At 42.6% G+C, this 17,673-nt stretch overlaps 1 protein-coding gene and 1 non-coding gene across 6 annotated transcripts in view; both read left to right on the top strand.

Moving 5' to 3' along the window:
* Positions 1 to 17,673, top strand: part of CNTN1 (contactin 1) — a 484,199-nt gene that overhangs the window by 171,147 nt on the left and 295,379 nt on the right. Inside the window, exon 1 of one of the 5 annotated variants that reach the window (XM_029058333.2) lies at positions 10,851 to 11,553. The exons of the other annotated variants lie outside the window; for them this stretch is intronic. The gene's annotated coding sequence lies outside the window, so the exon portion shown is untranslated. Of the gene's footprint in view, positions 1 to 10,850; positions 11,554 to 17,673 lie in introns of those variants that run through there. 5 annotated transcript variants of the gene reach the window in all.
* On the top strand, positions 4,131 to 4,268 carry LOC114809589. The gene has a single exon (XR_003757365.1). It is a non-coding gene; the product is annotated as a small nucleolar RNA SNORA7 (small nucleolar RNA).

Here is a 17,673-nt window from a genome sequence, read left to right on the forward strand (position 1 = left end):
GCTAAAGCCTCATTTTCCCCTTTTCCCTCTGCTCCTCCACCTCTCCCTTCCCATCCCCACAGCACTGTACTCGTCCACTCAACTGTATATATTTTCGTTACCCTATTTATTTTGTTAATGAATTGTACATCGCCTTGATTGTATTTAGTTGCCATTGTTTTTACGAGATGTTCTTCCCCTTGACTCTGTTTAGTGCCATTGTTCTTGTCTGTCCGTCTCCCCCAATTAGACTGTAAGCCCGTCAAAGGGCAGGGACTGTCTCTATCTGTTGCCGACTTGTTCATCCCAAGCGCTTAGTACAGTGCTCTGCACATAGTAAGCGCTCAATAAATACTATTGAATGAATGAATGAATAAGTGCTTAACCAGTGTTGTTATCATTATTATTGATCAATTAAGGATAATAATGATGATAAGACTTCTGGTCATATTATTATTACTATCTCGACTACTAATAAAAATAATATTTTTATTATTAAATAATAAATTTTATTAATAATAAAAATAAGATGGTCAGAGGTCTTAAAGTAGAAAACCCCTTACACTGATGAAAATTATTTCTGTATCACGAAAATCAATATGTGTGTGTGTGAGTGTTTATTTTGAACCAAATTTATAGCCTGGCTATATGGCCAAAAATATGCATAAAACAATTTACACAGAGCGCTTCCCTGGAGAGCACTGATTGTTTGCAAGAACTCTTATCCTCTGAATCCTCTCTCTCCCCTCCCCCTGCCACCGGAATCAGGAGGACCTAGGAGATTTATGGGACTCCTCAGAGCCCTGTCGGCTTGGAAAATCTAAGGAACTGGAGGAGAGATGAGCTGTCGACTTGATGGCTAGATTTCATGCCTCTCCTGACTCTCAGCTCCTCTGATACCCAGCTGAAGAGATTTGGAAGAGCCGAGGAACAGAGGACTCCGACATTCGGGAGCCACCTTCAGTGACCCCAGATAGCGCAATTTCTGTTATGGCTCTCATTTTTCAGGACACATTCAAAGGTCAAAGAGACTATTGCTTCATTTTGAATAGAAAAGTTCACAGATGGATCGTGATGGTGTTCTGCTAAAATTAGATTCTATATCAGTCCTTGGATGTTCTTCTTTTCTTTTTACCCTAGTGCACTTATTTCCAAAATCCAATAGGTTATGAAAGTGACATCTTTCGGGTACATTCATCTAGCTTTAATAGTAATTATGGTTAAACGCCAAAGATAACTGACATGTAAGCTCGCTGTGGGCAGGGAATGTCTACCAGCTGTGGTATATTGTATTCACCCAACCATTTTAGTGCAGTTCTCCGCATGTAGTAAGTGCTCAATAAATATAATTGATTGATGTCAGCTCAGTTCTTTTTAGACTTGTCCAGTAAGGCGGATGCAAGGCCAGGTATGATCACTGATTTAAAGGGGGCTGAATCGATAAATCGATCAGTCGTACTTACTGTGTGCAGAACTCTTCTCTAAGTGCTTGGGGGAGAACAATGTAACGGACACATTCCTTGCCCACAGAGAGCTGAACTGAAGCCAAGTTAGCATGACTACTTCAGTGTCACCTAAGTTATTGAAAATATTATATCTGAATCTGATTGAACCCCATCCATGACTCTAGGCATTTTATTTAGGAGCTAAAATCTATTAAATCTGTAAAAAAATGATATGAAAATATAGGACAATGTGGGCTTGGAAATCATCACATTGCCACTGAACTGGTTAGCCCCATTTATGTATTTTATTCCTTTTAAGTGAACCCAGAAGATAGAATTGCTAAGAAGTAGACAAACTGGAAGGAGAGTGCAATCTAGGTTCATAAATGGATTTTTCTCACTTTCATTTCTGAGAAGTTGTATAAGCCTTATTTTCCCATTGTATTTGCCTGTGTAGTATCTTTTCGTTATCACCATCATCTGAATTAATGAGCACCCTTACCATGAGTAAAACAATTCACTAAGGCCTTGGCTTTGTTTAATAAAAAACAGCACAGTGCCTACCTTCAAAGGGTTTAAAATCTAATCCACCATCCACAGGTCTTCCAATCACAGTTCATTCTGGCTTTCATTCTGATCTCTCAACCCCAAACCTCACACTTTTAAATTGTCTACCTCTTTGGCCTGCTGCCTGATATGAGGCACTCAAATTTCTCTGTCTCTTTCTTCCCTTTAAAAGAGAAAAATAATCCTTGGCTCTCATGCTTTTGCAGGACAAAACAAGGTAATTGATAGGGAAACACTGGAAAAATAAAATTGTTCAGCAAATTCAAGTAAACAAACTTTTCACCTTTCTTTTCTCTTCTCTCCTCCTCCGTCTGCTTCTCTCATTTCTGCTCCATTTTTTAAAATTGGTATTTGTTAAGTTCTTGCTATCTGACAAGAACTGTTCTAAACACTAGGGTAGATACAAGTTAATCTAGTCATTTCCAAACTCTGTCTCACACAGGGCTCACAGTCAAGTACGCTTTTCCACCTTCTCTCTTCCTTTTTCTTTTTTCTCCCTTTCCCTTTCTATTGTTCCTGGTCTGTTTTTGATGGCTCAGAAATTACTGTGGATTGAGAAAGGGTTTGGTATCTAATATTTCTGCTGCATCAGTTTGGTTGGTATTAAGAAATATTTTTGCCAGCTCAAAGGATTCTGGGTCTGGAAGGAAGAGTCATTTCTTCCCCTAGAGGCTTTGAAAGGACTGTTCTTTTTCTAATATTTTGTTGCAGATTATATTCTGAAGACTGAAGAAATCTTTGAATAGAATAATGGATTTTTTTCTCCAGGTATTTGTTTGCCTTCTTAAATGGTAACCCCTTCGTGTCCAAAACTACAGCTTATCTCTTCATCATAAATTCCTCAGACTCTCTACAGTATTTAGGAAATGCATGAGGTGATAATAATGTTGGTATTTGTTAAGCGCTTACTATGTGCAGAGCACTGTTCTAAGCGCTGGGGTATACAGGGTAATCAGGTTGTCCCACATGGGACTCACAGTCTTAGTCCCCATTTTACAGACGAGGTAACTGAGGCACAGAGAAGTCAAGTGACTTGCCCACAGTCACACAGCTGACAAGTGGCAGAGCTGGGATTTGAACCCATGACCTCTGACTCCCAAGCCCAGGCTCTTTCCACTGAGCCATGACAATCCCAGCTGTAGCAGTCCCTATTTAGACCTGATGGACATTGGTCTGGCTGTTCATGTCTTGTGTTTGTACAAGTCCAGAAATGGACAGACATGAATAAATGAATTCATATTATACAACCACAGTTTAACCCTTTAGTTCAAGTGAGTTGAAGATGTAGTACCTAAAATTTAAAGATATGAGTTATTTTTTGTTTAAAGAATTGATGCGCTACCAGTTCTTAAATGAATTTTTAGGATTATTTTACAAACATTGCAAATTTTGTAAAGGGTGACGAAGTTGATAAAAATGATGGCTAAACATTAATCTTGCATTTCTTTTGTAATGAATGTGGGTGACTATTGAAGGTCTATGGGTTTTCAGGATCTTGAAATAAAATATTGCTTGAAGGAGAATGTATCAAAATAAGGTATACCATCTAGTTTACTTGTGCTTAATTCCCAGAAAAGGAAGGTACCAAGCTTCAGAGGACACATGGGTGGAGTTGGAGAAGCAGCGTGGTGCAGTGGAAAGAGCACGGGCTTTGGAGTCAGGGCTCATGAGTTCGAATCCCAGCTCTGCCACTTGTCAGCTGTGTGACTGTGGGCAAGTCACTTAACTTCTCTGTGCCTCAGTTCCCTCATCTGTAAAATGGGGATTAAGACTGTGAGCCCCACGTGGGACAACCTGATTCCCCAGTGTTTACCCCAGTGCTTAGAACAGTGCTCTGCACATAGCAAGAGCTTAACAAATACCAACATTTATTTATTTTATTTCAATCACCATTTAAACTCAGCCTAATCAGGAATGCTGGTTATTTACCCTCTTCTTGGTGGAGACGAAACAAGATTTTCTACTGTTCCTGTTTTTATCCTACCTTTTTACAGTCCTTTAGGCTGTAAGCTCATTGAGGACAGTAAATGTGTCTGCCAATTCTGTTGTATTTTCCCAAATGTTTAGTGCAGTGATCTCAACTACGATAAACGATTGGTAAATTACGTTGATTGATTTATCATCCCTAGAAAGGAGCTCCCCCTCTCAGCATCGCACCTGGAGAGTTTCCAGACCTCTACCAGTCACGGCTATGGGAGGGAGAGTCAAGCAGAGGCCTGTCCAGTCCATTCCTAGCTTGGCCAGTGGCTAGCGAATGGAAGGCAATCTGCTACAAGTCGAAACTCTCCCATGCTGGGCAGCAGCGGTACGAGAGCGAGTCGAAGGCAGAGACTCAAATTTACTGCCGGAAGGCAGCAGTGTTAAACGACTTCTGTATTTTTACCAAGAAAACTCTATGGATCCACTACTAGAATGATTGCAGATGGAGAGCGGGGCGTTCTGGGAGACGCGTGTCTGTGGTGTCGCCATGGGTCGGAAATGACTAAGTAACATGAGACAAGGAAGGAGCTAGTGGAATGGGAGAAAAAGCTGGCAGTCACAGTAACCTGCATATCAATCATTGGTATTTATTGAACACTTAATGTGTGCAGAGGACTTAGTACAGTTCTCTGCATTGGTGGTATAGTGGTTAGCATAGCCGCCTTCCTGGAGGTTCACCTGGCTTTGATTCCCGGCCAATACAGGGAGGTCTTGAGAAGCAAAGAGGCTTAGTGGATAGAGCACATGCCTTGGAGACAGGAGGATCTGTGTTCTAATCCCAGCTTTGCCATACGTCTGCTGTGGGACCTTGGGCAAGTCACTTAATTTCCCTGGGCCTCAGTTACTTCATCTGAAATGGGATTAAGGGTATGAGCCCCTTGTGGCACAGGGACCGCATCCAACTTGTATCTATCTTTGCACTTAGAAAGTGCTTGGCACATAGTAAATGCTTAACAAGTACCATTACCATTATTATTAAGTGCTTGGGAGAGTACAATATAACAGAGTTGGTAGAAATGTTCCCTGCCCACAAGAAACAGCGTGGCTCAGTGGAAAGAGCATGGGCTTTGGAGTCAGGGCTCATGAGTTCGAATCCCAGCTCTGCCACTTGTCGGCTGTGTGACTGTGGGCAAGTCACTTAACTTCTCTGTGCCTCAGTTCCCTCATCTGTAAAATGGGGATTAAGACTGTGAGCCCCACGTGGGACAACCTGATTCCCCTATGTCTACCCTAGCGCTTAGAACAGTGCTCGGCACATAGTAAGCGCTTAACAAATACCAACATTATTATTATTATTAACAAGCATACAGCCTAGAGGGGGAGGACAGACCTTAAGATAAATTCTCCTCCCACCTCCAGGATGTCTCCACCTGGATGTCCACCCGCCATCTAAAACTCAACATGTCCAAGACCGAGCTCCTTATCTTCCCTCCCAAACCCTGTCCTCTCCCTGACTTTCCCGTCACTGTGGATGGCACCATCATACTTCTCGTCTCACAAGCCTGCAACTTTGCTATCATCCTTGACTCCACTCTCACCAAAACCTGCGGGTCTCGCCTTCATAACATTGCCAAGATCCGCCCTTTCCTTTCCATCCAAACCTCTACCTCGTTAGTACGGTCACTCATGATATCTTGACTGGATGACTGCATCAGCATCCTTTCTGATCTCCCAACCTCCTGTCTCTCTCCACTTCAGTCTATACTTCACTCTGCTGCCCGGATTTTCTTTCTACAGAAACTCTCTGGGCAAGGAACCTCCTCAAAAATCTCCAGTGGTTGCTTATCAACCTTCGAATCTAGCAAAAACTCCTCACTATTGCCTTCAAAGCTCTCAATCAGGTGGCCCCCTCCTACCTAACTCACCTCCCTTCTCTCCTCCAGCCCAGCTGACACACTCCGCTTCTCTGCCGCTAACCTCCTCAAAGGGCCTCGTTCTCACCTGTCCCGCCGTCGACCCCTGGCCCATGTCCTACCTCTGGCCTGGAGTGCCCTCCCTCCTCACATCCGCCAAAGTAGCACATTTCCCCCTTTCAAAGCCTTACTGAGAGCTCACCTCCTCCAGGAGGCCTTCCCAGACTGAGCCCCTCTTTTCCTCTCCTCCTCCTTCCCTCCCCATCACCCCCACTCTTTCCCTCTGCTCCACCCCTTCCCTGCCCCATAGCACTTGTGTTTATATGTTCATATTTATTATTCTATTTCTGTTAATGACATGTATATATCTACAATTCTATTTATTTACATAGATGCTATTGATGTATTGATGTCTGTCCACTTTGTTTTGTTTTGTCTGTCTCCCCCCTTCTAGACTGTGAGCCCTTTGGGTAGGGATTGTCTCTATCGGTTGCCAAACTGTACTTTCCAAGCACTTAGTATAGTGCTCAACAAATTTGATTGCATGAATGAGTGAATGACTAAATTAGTAAATTACAAATATATATATATATATGTATGGGGTTGAAGGAAGGGTGAATAAGGGTGCAACAGCAATGCAGAAAGGAGTGCGAGAAGAGGAAATAAAGGCATAGTCGGGGAAGGTCTCTTGAAGGAGATGTGCTTTTAATGAGGTTTTGAATGGGGGAAGAGTGATCATATATGTCAGATATAAAGAGGAAGGGAGCTCCAGGCCAGAGGCAGGATGTGGGTGAGACATCTGTGGTGAGATAGATGAGATGGAGGTACAGCGAGTAGGTTGGCATTGGCAGAGCAAAACGTGTGGGCTGAGTTGTAATAGGAAATAAGGGAGGTAAGGTAGGAGAGGACAAGGTGATTGAGTGCTTTCAAACCTATGGAAGGAGTTTCTGTCTCCGGCGGAGGTGAATGGGCAACCACTGGAAATTCTTGAGGAATAGATAATGTGGACTGAATGGTTCTGTAGAAAAACTTTTATTTCGACATTTTTCCTGGGCAGTCAAGTGAAGTATGGACTGACGTGGTGAGAGACAGGAGGCTGGGAAGTCAGCAAGGAGGGTGATGCTGTAATCAAGATGGGATAGGATAAATGCTTGAATTAACGTGGTAGCAATTTGGATAGAGAGGGAAGGGCGGATTTTAGCGATGCTCTGAAGGTTGCCCAGATAATCTCTTCAAGTAGTTGCAACAGGGGAAATCACATGAAAACAATCGAATTCAGTTCTTATGCTTGCCACATATTAAGCGCTTAATAAATGCTATTTAAGAAACAACTATTAAAGCAATAGTGGTAAGCTTGTCCCATTGGAAAGAATACAGACCTGGGAGTAATAACACCTAGGTCCTAATCCTGGACCTACAACTTGCCTCCTATGTAAACTTGGGCTAGTCACTTCATTCTTTGTGTCTCAGTTTCCACATCTCTGTAAAATAAGAATTCATTACCTGTTCTCCTTCCCACTTAGACCGGAGCCCCATGTGGGACAGGGGCTGTTTCTACCTGATTGTGTTGTATCCATCCGAGTGCTTAGCACAGTGCTTGGCACAAAATAAGCCCTTAAATACTATTATTATTATTATCACTATATTCAGAGTACTGAACTAAGGACTGGGAAAAAACCACCAAAGGAATTGAGGAGCCCAAGTGGTGTTGCTATTGAAAAATTAAAAAAAAATGGGGGGGACTGGCAACTTATATATAGGGAGAAGGTGCAGACCTATTGAGAAGCATCATGTCCTAGTTGGTAGAGCACATTCCTGAGAGTCAGAAGGGCCTGAGTTCTAATCCCAGCTCCACCGCTTGTCTGCTGTGTGACCTCGGGCAAATCACTTAACTTCTCTGTGCCTCATTTACCTCATCTGTAAAATAGCGATTAAGACTGTCAGCCCCCTGTGAGACATGGACTGTGTTCAACCTATCTTGTCTCTTCCCCAGCACTTCATACAGTGCCTGGCACACAGTAAGCACTTAACAAATACCATAAAAATAAGGAGAGATGTTAATCTCTTTATGTTAATCAACCTAAAGACCAAAACTAAGATCGGTAGGGTACTGTGGTTAGAGATGCAGAATTTCAGACTCTTTGCAGCTCAGACTCCACTATTACAACCACAAACACAGCGACCACCACATCACCCTACTTAAAGCTCACCTCCTCTAAGAGGCCTTCCCAGACTGAACTCCCCTTTTCCCTCTGCTCCCCCTCTACCCCCCCTTAACCTCCCCTCAGCTAAGCCCTCTTTTCCCCCCTTTCCCTCTGCTCCTCCCCCTCTCCCTTCCCCTCCCCTCAGCACTGTACTCGTCCGCTCAACTGTATATATTTTCATTACCCTATTCATTTTGTTAATGAGATGTACATCACCTTGATTCTATTTATTTGCTATTGTTTTAATGAGATGTTCATCCCCTTGATTCTATTTATTGGTATTGTTCTCGTCTGTCCATCTCCCCCGATTAGACCGTAAGCCCGTCAAAGGGCAGGGACTGTCTCTATCTGTTACCGATTTGTACATTCCAAACACTTAGTACAGTACTCTGCGCATAGTAAGCGCTCAATAAATACTATTGAATGAAAGAATGAATCACCAGTTGTACCAGTCTACTTGATGCCCTGTGGAGATGACACCGGTTTTCTGCCCCTCCGGGACGGTGTAGGCCAGATAAGACTGGAGGTTCCTCGGTGACAGGGAGGAGAACTGATGCCGGTTCACCGGGAGGAGTTATTGAGCACCTACTGTTCATCCGTTCATTCGGTCGTATTTATTGAACACGTACTATGTGCAGAGCACTGTACTAAGCACTTGGGAGTTACAATATAACAATAAACAGACACATTACCCGCCCACCATGAACTTACAGTCTAGAAGGGAGATAGACATTAATGTAAATAAGTAAATTACAGATTTGTACATAAGTGCTGGGGGGTTGGGGATGAGGAAGGGAGCAAGTCAGGGTGATGCAGGACAGGGAAGAGGAAAGGAGGGCTTAGTCGGGGAACACCTTTTGGAGAGTGATTCTGAGTGCAGAGCAAGAGTTTAGAGGGGTACAGTCAAATTAGTACCAGCATGGCTCAGTGGAAAGAGCCCGGGCTTGGGAGTCAGAGGCCATGGGTTCGAATTCTGGCTCTGCCACTTGTCAGCTGTGTGACTGTGGGCAAGTCACTTCACTTCTCTGTGCCTCAGTTACCTCATCTGTAAAATGGGGATTAATTGTGAGCCTCACGTGGGACAACCTATTACCCTGTATCTACCCCAGGGCTTAGAACAGTGCTCTGCACATAGTAAGTGCTTAACAAATACCAACAGTATTATTGTTAGTAGACATCGCCTCTGTCCTCAGCAGCTTAAACTATAGCAGGAGAGACAGACCCTCAAAACAAATTACAGGTAGGAAGAAGCAAATAATAAAACCTAAGGAACTGTACATAGATTCTGTGGGAGGATGTGAGTACCAAAGTGGCAGGTAGAGGCCTGGGCACCGAGTGGGGAGATGAGTGCTTAATCAGGGAAGACCTCCTGGAGGAAATGTCCTTTGAAAAAGGCTTTGTAGTTGGGGAGAGCAGTGGTCTGTAAGATACGAAGGGAGAGGAAGCACCAAGCAGAAGGGAGGGTGTGAGCAATTGGTCGGAGGCAGAAGGGTCAAGGACAAGGAGTAGACTACTTTGCGAAGGGCAAAGCAGGCAAATCGGGGCTTAGTGGAAGAAGTACACGGAAAAGTAGGAGGAAGAGAGCTGATTGAGCATCTTAAAGGTAGATGCCCATCAATCAATCGTATTTGAGTGCTTACTGTGTGCAGAGCACTGTACTAAGCACTTGGACGAGTTCGATATAACAGATTTGGTAGACATGTTCCCTTCCCATAAGTAGTTTACAGTCTAGAGGACCGAACAAGCTCCCATACCATGTCCCAGAGTTTTCTACCTCGTGGGGGACACGTCCTGAGTCTGATCTGATTACCTTGTATTACCCCAGCCCTTAGAAGAGTGCTTGGCACATAGTAAGTGTTAACAAATAACACTATTTTTGTTGTTACCATTATTATTAGGCAGAAGTCTGATGATAGCTTAGCAGATTTGTCCTTCACGTAATTGTCAGATGGAAAAAAAAACCATCTCCATAACTCTTCCCCTTTCGAATCCCCCGTCCTCTGAGAGCTATATGGGTGGGGTATGAACTGGAAGGCATACTGCCATTTCGTGGTGGCATGTTGCCCCTTTCAGAGACAGAAAGCACCATAGAGGGGTAAATGAATCAAATGGGTCCTCCCTGTATTTCTGGGGGGAAAGAAGCCCCTCACAAACAACGCAATTGACACAGCAGCAATCATGAGGAATAGGCTGGGTGACCAACCTCCTCTTTGGCACCAAAGAACAATAGAATTGCAGAGTTGGTGAGGGCAGGGAATTGTGCTCAGGTCTTTGCAGAACAATCCCTATCCTTAACTCGCATCTGCATTAGTCAATTTTGTTCACATTTCTATAGGAATTCCAATAGCAACTATAGGTCAGGACTTTTAAATGCTCATTTTTGTATTTTGTGATGAAAAAGCAAATTAATATTTATAGATTTCAATTTTTCTCTAAGGGGAGATTGTAAGTCTTTACAGAGTTAACCAACTGACTGAGGTGCTAAAGATAGAAACACGAACACAAATCTAATTTTATTCAGCTCTTATATACAAACACATGCATCCATAAAAAAAATCTTCCCAACGGAGCTGCACAATAATGCCAGTGATAGCTGAATAGCCGAACAGCTTAGTGTTCTATAACAAACACCTAGGAAATAAATACAAAACGCTCTAGATTTTTCCTCGCATCTCCCTTCTCTCTATTTTCAATATCAGCTTGGTACTTTTCCAGAACAGGTTGAAAATCAACCCTGCAAGATTTACGTAATCCAGGGTCTATGGCTAGGAACTGCAGAGAATATTCACTTTGAATAAAGAGAAGAGATGATGCAGCATTTTCCAAAGGACAGGGAGTGAGCGAGAGAGAGGAGGGAGAGAAGGAGAGAGAGAGAGAAGGAGAGTGTAGATCAAAGACTGCAGAATGCAAATGTCATGTCATGTATGTTGGGATTTTGCCTGAGTGCTGCAGGGCTGGAAAGCTTCGGCTCCCGATTTTGGGTGGAATAAACCAATCACCTCGCCCCACCTGTTTTAGAGATGAGGTGATCAATAGCCCATTACTGGATACGATAGACACTATAGGGAGTGCACCGAAAATTTGAAATCATTCATTATGCATGCTGTGCTCATTCTTTAATCTCGGAGCAGGGTGACAGGGTTTGCGAAGATGACCGGGGGAGTTTCTTGCAGAGAGCAACTGCAATGAAATGCTTCACATCCCCTAGCACAGAGGCAGCCCCGACTCGAGTCGGCTCTTGGGGGAAGAGACGCACTCCAAGCCTGGAGCCCAGAATGCTTTATCCGAACGAATCTTTGCGATGTGGAGAGTCAGCTCGCCTTCTGTCTAACCTGTTTTCTACAGAGCCTTGGCTGAAGGATGCTGGCTGTGCTTTCCTCTAAGGTCACAGCTTGAAGTCCTTTTAACTTGCTTTCTGCTGCCAGTGGCTTCTTTTGGTGGACTGCTCTCGCTTCCCGTCACTCAGATGTCCAGTTTGGAATAGGTGTTATGTACCGAAGGACAGTAGGTAACGCATCCTGTGAGGTAAGTCGTACATCTGTAGCCTCGTTAATTGCAAAATTCCGAATGCGCGGAGGCAGAGGGAGGGCGATGGATCACGGCGACGCCGACTCCGACTTTGACATTGTAGCGCGGAGTCCGAGTCCTCCGGTTTCTCATTTTGTTTGGTTTTAAAATAGCCAGAGACAATCAGGGGATCGGCTGTCGCCGGGAAATTTTCATTTTGCCCAGAACCGTATCAAGCTTGGGTCCTTTTGTACCTCATACTGCATCTTAGGGAGGGGCAGCACTGAATCCGTTAGAGTGGCCATCATAAAATCGCCTACTCGTATAGGAGTCTCAAGATCGTGGGATTTCATTAATGTTTAGTCCTCTCCCGTGCCCAGATCTGGAGGCTAGAAACCAGGAATTAATGGAAAGGGAAATCACTAAATCTCTGAAATCTCGAAGTTCAACCTGTAATAACGCTGTCTGAATGTCTGGTCACGGTGGCTCTTCTGATGCATTTCGGTGTTGATACTGAAGCAGTTTGACTTATAGAATCTAGAAAGAAACGGCACCCGTAATATTTTCATATTACACAAGTCAGTTAACCTCTTTTCACAACTTTATGAACGTCAACCATTTTTTCGATGTTTGCAAATTTATATTTGTGTAATGAGGGCGAAGCCAGGCTCAGATGAAGAATGCTCAGTTTACTGTGTAAACCTGAAAAAGATGTTATTATCACCTGGGAGTTGACAAGGTTTTTGTTAATTATAGCTGCTAAATAGTCCGACCAGCAGTTGATAAGTGGATAATGGTATTTGATTTGTTGAACAGCTAGATCTTCTGAGCAAATAATATTGCAAAAATGCCAGCAGGTGATCTATGTGGCTTCATACTTTAAAGAATAACTTTACAAATAAAACTGCTATTAGTAAAAATATTTAGGGTGAGTATTACCTGCTCATAAACCGTCTTTCTATTAGCTGCTTTAAGTCTTCCTATGATAATTGGGCTAGGAATTTTTTGCTGAATTAAGTCAGATAGTTTTAATAGTTCAGGGAAACAGCACTGCTTAGTGCAAAGAGCACGGGCTTGGGAGTCAGAGGATATGAGTTCTAATCCCGGCTCTGTCACTTGTTTGCTGTGTGACCTTGGTCAAACTTCTCTTTGTCTCTGTTTCCTCATCTGTAAAATGGGGATTAAAATTGGGAGCCTCTCTATGGGACAACCTGATTACCTTGTAATCTACCCCAGCCCTTAGAACGGAGCTCGACACATAGTAAGCGCTTATCAAATTGTTATTATTATAATCATTATTAATATCTGAAGAGGAGAAAAAGCTCTTAGCCATATAAAGTGTCTGATCTTTGCAAGAAGCTGAGAATAATTAATTCTGAGGTGAAGAGTTTTTTTTCGAGAACCTAGTATACATTTCAGTAATGCAGTGCTCTTACAGGTTCTGAGGACAGTAATAATAATAATGTCGGTATTTGTTAAGCGCTTACTATGTGCAGAGCACTGTTCTAAGCGCTGGGGTTGGGGTAGATACAGGGTCATCAGGTTGTCCCATGTGAGGCTCACAGTTAATCCCCATTTTACAGATGAGGTCACTGAGGCACGGAGAAGTGAAGTGACTTACCCACAGTCACACAGCTGACAAGTGGCAGAGCCGGGATTCGAACCCACGGTCTCTGACTCCCAAGCCCGGGCTCTTTCCACTGAGCCACGCCAAAGTAAACCTTGATGTTTAACATATGGGTATATGCAACTTCCCATTTCCAACCTGTTCTAACTTAGAGCCGTCGGGAGTCTGACACGACGCTTGTCTGAAGAGGTGGGTGGGGTGTGGTGGAGGAACAAGGATTTCCTGAGAATTTGAGCGGTTTCATAGTGCTGAGTCACAGAACATTGGAACCGCTCAAGGCCAGCTGATTATATGTGCACAGAGAGTCTTGTAAAATCAGACGAGAGAGGAAATAATGCAGAGGGTCGAAGCTAAGTGATATTTACTGCCCAATAGCATAACCTCAAGTCAAAGTAATAAGTGCAATGGCAGCTCAATTCGTTGGATTTTACTGAGGTGATGGTAGAAGAAAAATCTCTTTCTGTGGGACAAGGCAGTGGTAATAAAATTAATTGACTAGTTTAAGGAGAACATATAATCTAAGAACTTATTGAAGCCCTTTACTTTCCACTAATGTGACTTTGAATCACATAGCGTATAAATGATGCATGTGTCCACGAACTGGCAAATAGGCAGGTGTGGGTGAAGACATGTTTATTTTCTCCCAACAACTCCATTTGTAAAGGTTGAATTTCAAATTTTTTTCTTAAAAAAACACTAAAAGCAATGTGGCTCAGTGGAAAGAGCCCAGGCTTGGGAGTCAGAGGTCATGGGTTCGAATCCCGGCTCGGCCACTTGTCAGCTGTGTGACTGTGGGCAAGTCACTTCACTTCTCTGTGCCTCGGTTCCCTCATCTGTAAAATGGGGAGCAAGACTGTGAGCCCCATGTGGGACAACCCGACTACCCTGTATCTACCCCAGCGCTTAGAACAGCGCTCTGCACATAGTAAGCGCTTAACAAATACTAAAAAATTTAAAAAAGAGTATTTTACGCCTCACATTGCCCAAAGGAATAGACGGGTGGTGGACGTTGATGGCACAGAGATTGGAAACATTCAATGAGGCCCAGAAGAAGTTAAAAAACAATTTTCCAAGCTAAAGAATAAATGCATGTTTCTCATCACTTCGCCCCGAAGGGCAAATCCTAATTGTTTTTGGATTGAAAGTAAATGGTAAATTAATGCAAGTATATAGAGTGCTTAAAAAGAAGAAAAGATAAATATAAGGGAAGAAAATATTAAATTATATAATGATGTAATAGGTTCTAAGATAATTTATTTGGAAAGCATAGATTCATTAAAAATGCAATGCAAAAAGTTGATTAAAAACATGGGGGATATTAATATGGAATTTGAGCTCAGATCAGCAGCGTGGCTCAGTGGAAAGAGAACGGGCTTGGGAGTCAAACATCATGGGTTCAAATCCCAGGCTCAGCCGCTTATCAGCTGTGTGACTTTGGGCAAGTCACTTTACTTTTCTGGGCCTCAGTTCCCTCATCTGTAAAATGGGGACAAAGACTGTAAGCACCTTGTATCCTCCCCAGCGCTTAGAACAGCGCTTTGCACATAGTAAGCGCTTAACAAATACCAACGTTATTATTATTATTATTATGGAATTATTGACACAATCTAGTAGAAGATGAATATTATAAGCTACTGAAGTAAAACTTAATTATGGGTCAAAATTTTACAAATGTTAAGTGCTTCATTTTCCCTTTGAATAATCAAGGGTGGTAAAAGACAAAAAATAATGATGGCATTTATTAAACTCTTACTATGTGCAAAGCACTGTTCTAAGTGCTGGGGAGGGTACAAGGTGATCAATTTGTCCAACGTGGGGCTCACAGCCTTCATTTCCATTTTACAGATGAGGTAACTGAGGCCCAGAGAAGTGAAGTGACTTGCCCAAAGTCACACAACTGACCAGCAGCTGAGCTGGGATTTGAACCCATGATCTTTGACTCCCAAGCCCATGCTCTTTCCACTGAGCCACGCTGCTTCTCTAATAGAGCCTGTCATTGGGCAGGGATTGTCTCTATCTGTTACCAAATGGTACATTCCAAGTGCTTAGTACAGAGCTCTGCACATAGTAAGCACTCAATAAATGCTATTGAGTGAACAAATGAATATTAATTTTGGTATTTCTAAGCACTTACCATGTGCCAAGTACTGTTCTAAGTGATGGATAGATACGAGGTAATCAGGTTGCCCCACATGGGGCTCACAGTCTTAATCCCCATTTTATGGATGAGGAAACTGAGACACTGAGAAGTGAAGTGACTTGCCAAAAGTCACACAACTGTTAGGTGGCGGAGCTGGGATTCGAACCCACGACCGATGACTTCCAAGCCCGGGCTCTTTCCACTGAGCCACGCTGCTTCTCCCATGCGTACATTCTTTGTAGATGCATAAAAGTAAGTTCCATTCATTTGCAGATGCAACTATAATTAAAAATATAATTATATCAGTTAAACATGATTCAAAACCATTAGTATCATTTAAATAATTGGACCTTCCAGGGGTGTGTTCACTGTAATGTACCCACATATGAAACTTTAATTCGATTTAATAAGGAATCAATTTTAGAAATATCTGCTGAATTGAAAAGAATTTTATGAATCATCCAGGAAAGAATTTAAGGTTATAAAATATACCGAATGCAACTTCGAAGGAACTATAATTTGCATTAGCAGAAGGATAGAATACCAAATAAAATGAACCAATGAAATAGTATTCTATTATGATACATTTGGTAACAATATAAAATCTGTTCCGTTTCACAGGATTATTCAATAGTATTTATTGAGTGCTTACTATGTGCAGAACACTGTACTAAGCGCTTGGGATGAACAAGTCGGCAACAGATAGAGACAGTCCCTGCCGTTTGACGGGCTTACAGTCTAATCGGGGGAGACGGACAGACAAGAACAATGGCAATAAACAGCGTCAAGGGGAAGAACATCTCGTAAAAACCGATGGCAACTAAATAGAATCAAGGCGATGTACAATTCATTAACAAAATAAATAGAGTAACGAAAATATATACAGTTGAGCGGACGAGTACAGTGCTGTGGGGATGGGAAGGGAGAGGTGGAGGAGCAGAGGGAAAAGGGGAAAATGAGGCTTTAGCTGCGGAGAGGTAAAGGGGGGATGGCAGAGGGAGTAGAGGGGGAAGAGGAGCTCAGTCTGGGATTATTGCGGCATATGCACCATACACTTCTCGAATGGTTTGAAGTTGAGTGACAGAGTGAGAGAACAATCAGAATTGCAATATTTTGACAGAAATTCAATGAATAAAGAGATCTCGCACCGCCTCAGCACATCTTAATCCATGTACTGAAACAAAATCCAAGAGTGGTGGATTGTGAAGTTAAAGCAAGACTTTTTAGTTTATGAGAAACCCACTTGGGTATTCTTTCCCAATACTCAGTATTGTCCTCTGAACACAGGAAGTGCTTAATAATAAAACTATTATTATTATTATCACATCATTTTCAAAGGTAGGAGCACTGCTTGAGAAGCAGAGCATCCTAGTGGCAAGAGCACAGAACTGGGATTCTGGTGGCCTGGGATCTAATCCCAGCTTGGCCAATTGCTTATTGTGTGACCTTGAGCAAGTTATATAACTTCTCTGCGCCTCAGTTTCCTCATCCTAAAAAGTGGGGAATATGCATCCATTGTCCCTCTTAGGCGGTGAACCCCAAAGGGACACAGAGACTGTGTCTAACTTGATAAAATTGCATGTACCCCAGCACTTAGAACGGTGCTAGTCAATCAATCAATCCTATTTATTAAGTGCTTATTGTGTACCATAATTTTTATTATCTACGGAGTACTCATTTAGTGTGGAACACTAGAAGAGTGGCATATTCCATACCCACAAGGACTTTATGCTCTAAATTGTGGGAACCAAAAGCTAAACTCCTGTTTTCCCCATTAAAGACATAGAGTACAGGGTGGAAAATAATTCTGATTCTTGAAAAACTGAGCTGTGACAGATAATAGATGGTTTATCCCAAGATCTCATCAGATATATTTTGAACATGTGATTTATGAAATACTGTTTGGGGTTCTCCCGGCCATCCACTGGTAATAGTTTGGCTTCTACCCTCTGGGGTGGCGTGGATTCTCGGTGTAGATGTAAAGCAAATCCAAGGAAATTTAGAACCTAGTGAGAAGAGCACTTTGACTACTTGTGGGCAGGGGACGTACATACTATGTATATATCTATTTTCTATTTTGATGGTATCGATACCTGTCTACTTGTTTGATTGTTTTTTTGTTGTTGTCTTTTGGTATTTCTAAGTACTTACTATGTGCCAAGTACTGTTCTAAGTGATGGATAGATACAAGGTAATCAGGTTGTCCCACATGGGGCTCACAGTCACTTCACTTCTCAGTGCCTCAGTTCCCTCATCCATAAAATGGGGATTAAGCACTAAATAAATCCATTTGAATGAATGAATATTGTACTCTCCCAAGTGCTTAGTACAGTGTTCTGCACACAGTCAAAACTCGATAAATATGATTGAT

The sequence above is a fragment of the Ornithorhynchus anatinus genome, chromosome 2 (genome assembly GCF_004115215.2).
Source record: "Ornithorhynchus anatinus isolate Pmale09 chromosome 2, mOrnAna1.pri.v4, whole genome shotgun sequence".
Classification (NCBI taxonomy): Eukaryota; Metazoa; Chordata; class Mammalia; order Monotremata; family Ornithorhynchidae; genus Ornithorhynchus; species Ornithorhynchus anatinus.